The following is a 5,891-nucleotide window of genomic DNA, read 5'->3' on the forward strand; positions in this document are numbered from 1 at the left end:
CAGTGGTGTAGTGGGGCCGGAGCGGGGCGGAACGACGTTCCGGCACTTTTTTTGTAAGCGGAACGCCGTTCCGGTACATTTTTAAAAAATAAATGATCGAAAAGCTAAGGTCCAAGGTTTATTTACACTCAGATTACTCAGATTATACCGTGTTGTATTAACAAATTGCTAAACTGCACAACTCTAAAAAGTACCTTTGATCGCCGTTCCGGCACCTTTTCATTTACAACTACACCACTGCTTAACGTCCATTTTAAGAATAGTATATTAAGTATTAAGGTCAGTAGGTGTACTTTACTGGTTGAGGATAATAATTGCAAACCGAGAGCGCAGCTCGAGGTTTGCAATATTATCCGAAATCGGTTAAGCACCTACTGACCGTGGTGCTTACGCTATTTTTTGCACGATCAATTTATAATTGATATAAACTAAATTCGAATGTATCAATGTGGTAGCATCACAATAGGTTCAGTAATTTTTTGTGGGTTGCTACAGTTACGTTTCTGTTTTTGAAAACAAAACAACACGTGCGCGAAACGTGGTTTGGTTGAGACTAAGTGAACATACCTAAATGATTCAGAAGATTTCGAAATAGAAGATGCATGGAGTATTGGCTGCGCATCGATCATTCCCGAAAAATTTAAAAGTAGATATGAAGCCGCATATGATTCTTTCCTTAAATGGTGTGAAAGTAAATGTCAAACTGACATAAGTGAAAAAATTGTGTTAGCATATTTTGTTCAACGTAGTGAAGGATTGAAATCGCCATCAAGCTTATGGTGTGATTATTCCATGTTGAAAAGTATGATTTTTCTAAGAAGGGGTGTTGATATTTCTAAATACAGTACGCTGATAGCATTTTTGAAAAGAAAGAACGTTGGGTATCAGCCAAAAAAATCTAGCGTTTTTTCTAAAGCAGATTTCCATAAATTTCTTACGGAAGCACCCGATGACACGTACTTGGTGAGTCATTAACTAACAAGATTGAAACCGCTCAGAAGATTTTATGTGGAACTCCAGGGAACCCTTCATCATCTTCGTTGCCATCAACAGAACCTGCTATTTCATACCGTACTAATTCAAATCCTCTATCGACTGCTGAGTGTGAAGAATCTGTAAACACAGTGTTTTCCAATTGCCTGTCTAATTCCCGAACTAATTTTTGTAACTTGCAAATTGTACATTTAACTTCCACATTAATAAACAATAATTTGATTTTTGACACATATCCTACTTGTCGCATGTTACTGTAACTGTCACTTGGTTGCTAAGCACGTTGCTATGATACACTTACCGCCCTAGGTTGGTAAGTGCACCTTACCGCCTTGAAAATGAATTAGTAAGTAGCCGACTATAACCGATCGTGCAAAAAATAATTTTGTTAGTATGCTCCACAGATTAGGTGTAACTGCGTTAATGGCTTGTTGCCACATATCTCCCTTTTCTTGCAAATTCCCCATATATTTTCGATGGGATTGGAAACGCAATGGTAGGGATGTAACCTTAGTACCGCATGTCCATTTTCTAATGCCCTTAATTCTCCGTTAAACCTTTTCTTGGAACTTTTCTTAAGGCACTTTTGCACTTATTAAATACGTCTTTCTCTTTTAGAACTTGCAAAAGAGACTGAAGCGTAAGATGCTCTAAAATACGAACGTGAACACAAATATTTATCTAATATAATGTAATCTTTTCACAGTTAACATAAACGCCTATCTACATTCAACCATTCAACGTGTGTTTTAACTTACTGTGATTCTGTGAAACTATCAACATCGCTAACGGGTTTCTTACATTGCCTTTAGGATTTTCTAGAGGTTTGCCCGATTTAGAAATTTATGTTCGTAGGCTAATATATTTTAATGCATCCACATCTGAAATGAAACTTGTTACGTATATGAATTATTATATTACTAAAGTATCCACTCACCTCTCTTACTGCTGCGACTGGTAAAAGTGGCCCACCATTACCTCTTTCTCGTTCAAAATAACGAATAAGATTAGAAATAAGTTACTTTTTCTTGGTGAACCCGATGGCATTTTTTGGTTATACAACTTTTGGCGCAGAATATCGCAATGAGACTTGAGGAAGTTATGTTTCTATAATAATTGTTCGTTATAAAACTAACGGATTCGTGCTTCGAAATTTTTTTGCACGTGCAGTGCTAATTTTAATTACTTAGTCGATTGCGTGACGCTATTAATAGGCAAGATGAGAAAAACTTCGCAATTTTCATATGTAGATTTAATTTAGGCAAATATTTGATCATCGCACCGAATAATAAAAACTTTCTACCAATCTTAAGCAAACGTTTACTAAGTGTGGCCAAACCGTAAAGAACTAACGATCTCACACCTTCACCATTCGTGGTATTGAATATCAGTCGCATCTAAAGTGCTAGACTTACCATGGAATTGACAGCATTTTCGAAGGGTTAATCACGTATGAAACAATTTTCCATAAATTGAATTTTGATGAATTTTTAATGCCAGGATAACCACAATGGCGTACGATAGTGACAGAATGACCGATCACAGGTGGATGCGCGAAAACAAGCCAGTGTTGCTGCTGCTATTCGAAGCTCTGCATCAACTGCCAAATGAATCAAGTGAAGTGATCATGTTTCTTACAAATTTTTCTTAATTTTTCCCTATACACTCATATGGATCTCATTGTAATTTGTGGGTTTTAACTAAGTGTCGACACACGTTCAGTTCGCAGGACAATTTTGGCCGGAAGGCAACGATGTGAATTTTGAAAATCGCATTGTAAGTATTTTTCGGCCGGAGTAATTTTGAGCAACGGGCTATCGACGAACTGAACGTGAGTGTCGAGCTTAAAAAAAGCACAACCGTCATGTACAGTGTGTCCTATTTTGGTTGAGACCGCAGTGTATCTCGGGTGATAGATAGAAACTTGCGGTTTTCGCGACCCAGCACCACTGTTTGTGAAATTCAAAATACCTATAGAGCAAATATGCCGAAAATCATAAACTCAGATGCGAAAATGTAAATTTTAAAAGCCTACAGGCATTATAAAACAGACAGGCCAGACCTAAGGAAAGTGGAAACCTTAGTCCGGCTTAGTGACATTTGGGATGTGAGTATTTATGCATTGAACATTAACTTTCGGTCTAATTTTGGGGTTTGTACTATTCTAGGTATCAGAAAAAACCATTGAAAGAATTATCCGGCTGAATACTTTTGGCCCACGACCTCAAACTGATATTATATATAAAAATTTTTCATTTCGGGAAGATTTGCGACTGATTTGGAATCACTCGAAAAATGAACACTTTACTTTGGCTGATTTGCTAAGGGACGCGCGGGGAAATTTTGATTTTGATAAGGGGAAAACTACTTTATATAACATTCTAAAATCCATGGGTTATAAATACAAACACGTAAATGGACGTAAAATCCTCTGTTAACAAAAACATGTTGCATCCAAAATTACATTTTTGAGGAAATTCTTGCAATACCAAGATTCAAGGGAAAATATAACATTCGTGAATCTGGACGAAACTTGGATTTTTCAAAATGGATCCAGCGTCCGAAAATGGGTACACGATTCTGAAATTAAAAGTAATCCGTCTGAAATTAAATCAGAAGGGAAGCGTTTTACTGTTTTGCATGCGGGGTCTCGTTTTGGATTTTTGGAAGGGTATTACAAACTTCAAATAGTAACGATAGGGATTATCACTAAACTATGAACGGGGAGATTGTTCAAAATTGGGTGGTTAATCAATTACTTCCTGCTCTGAACAAAATTCAAGGTAAATGTGTGGTGATCTTGGACAATGGACCGTATCATTCGGTGCAGTTGGAAAAATTACCTTCACGTAATTGGAAAAAGGATCAGATGCAGGATTGGTTGATTAAACACAATGTCAAAATTGAGGGCAAAATTACCAAACATTATCTTTGGAGTTTAATTGAACCTTTTAGGAAAGACAATAACAAACGTTACGTGACTGACGAATTTTTGAAAGAGAATGGGCACGAAGTTCTTAGATTCCTCCGTATCATTGCCAGTACAATCCTATTGAAATGGCATGGGAGTTCTGTAAAACTTACTCCAACAAGCGTATACATTCTCAGCTTTCATCCAAGGATAAGGTTAAAAATTTATGGCTTGAAGCTCTTTCAAATTGTACTTCTGGTATGTGGCAAAATTTTTGTAATCATTGTGAAAAACTAATTTCGGAAGACTGGGTGAAATATATGGGAAATATTTCGTTTGAAAACATTCCACCTTTCATCATTTCATTGGAGGAATCTGAGTCAGAATCAGGTATTGGTAATGATTCAGATACTTCCAATGAAACAATGGTCGTGGAATAGAGGGTTTTTGGCATCAACATTTTTGTTTATGACATGGAAAACGAATGGGAACACCAAACTCTTCCAAGTTCCAGAATTTAAGGAAAGATTCAAGGATTTCATCCAGAAAGAACTAGAGGTCACCACATAACAAGCTGGGACATGGAAAGGAATCACAATCCTCACCACGTACTCAGCTGGGGAAACAACAGTTAACATCCAGAAGAAGAAATTCGAGAGCAAAACACCATCAGGCAGCTGCTCTAAGACTAAAAGGTTCCCCAAAGAATAGTAAGCTACCCGCCGGAAATAAGATTAACAGAAATGTACTAATCATCAAACAGCACAGACGGAAAACAAAAGACCCAAGGAAGAACATTCCAATGGCACCGTGGAAGCAAGAACTACACTCAAGCGCAGTTAGGTATCAATGCGGTCGTTGAGAGCATCTCGGGTATGATGGTACTGACGTATCGAGCAGTGGTTATCTTCTAAGAATCTACCACACATCTCCCAAAGCTGATCCAGCCCCAGACTAAAGCTGCTCGAAGTTTAGACTAGCATATCGGCATTTAAATGTGGAAGTGTTTAGTTCATAAGGACCACCACCAGCAACCTGCTATTACTAAGCGTATAACTGTAAATAAGTTCATATATAACATCCTTTTGAAATTAATGATGTTCATTAGAGCCATTTGCCTACTCAATAAAGTATGAAACGTATTGAGCAAGTTGTTTCTCATGAAATTTATACATTTATTTGTACGTATTAACCTATAACAAAATTACCACGAAATCCAAAACTAAATCTGGCAACTATGTTTTGCACATTGACAGGAAATTATCATTTTGTATAAAATGGACATAACCTAATGAGTGACAGCACATATACACAGTGAATTTCATCACCATAACATGGCTTACTATTGGGACAATAACTATTGAACGGAGTATACGTTTGTTTCTGAGATACCTACAGGGTGAAAGCGAAAAGTTGAACTTTTTTTATATTCCTTTAACAACTTACATCTAAACAACATAGAATTGAACAAGCTGCGATATGACACAAAGCCAGTCTGACGAATGCACCATGCCCCCCCCAATGTCTTCCCGTATTTCCTCAGATCGGCCTGGTTCTTCAGGAGAGTTTCCTGATTCTTTTGAATTTCCTCCTTTCAACACGGGAAATGATCTCATTTTCTCATGTATCTCACTTATTGGATAAGTATAATCTCTATTGTCCTCATTTAATTTAGTGCACAGTGCAAAATGCCTCGACTGTCTTGTGTATAATTTATCGGTTGTTAGCCGAAGAATGCCATTCAATAGAATATTGCATGTGTATGTATATCAACTAGTAAACCTAGAGGAACATTGAATGGAATCGTTAGTTCAGAAAGGGCCTGCGAAAATATGATTTAATTATCATGACTGGCTGACGAACCAAATTTGATAGCATCGAATTTTATTTTTCTCCCATTACAATTTACATCCATTTGCTCATCCCGCTATATTTATTAATTATTACCTTCAACTTTTGATTTTATTTTTAATTTTTCTTTTACCAG

The sequence above is a fragment of the Photinus pyralis genome, unplaced genomic scaffold (genome assembly GCF_008802855.1).
Source record: "Photinus pyralis isolate 1611_PpyrPB1 unplaced genomic scaffold, Ppyr1.3 Ppyr1.4_LG8, whole genome shotgun sequence".
Classification (NCBI taxonomy): Eukaryota; Metazoa; Arthropoda; class Insecta; order Coleoptera; family Lampyridae; genus Photinus; species Photinus pyralis.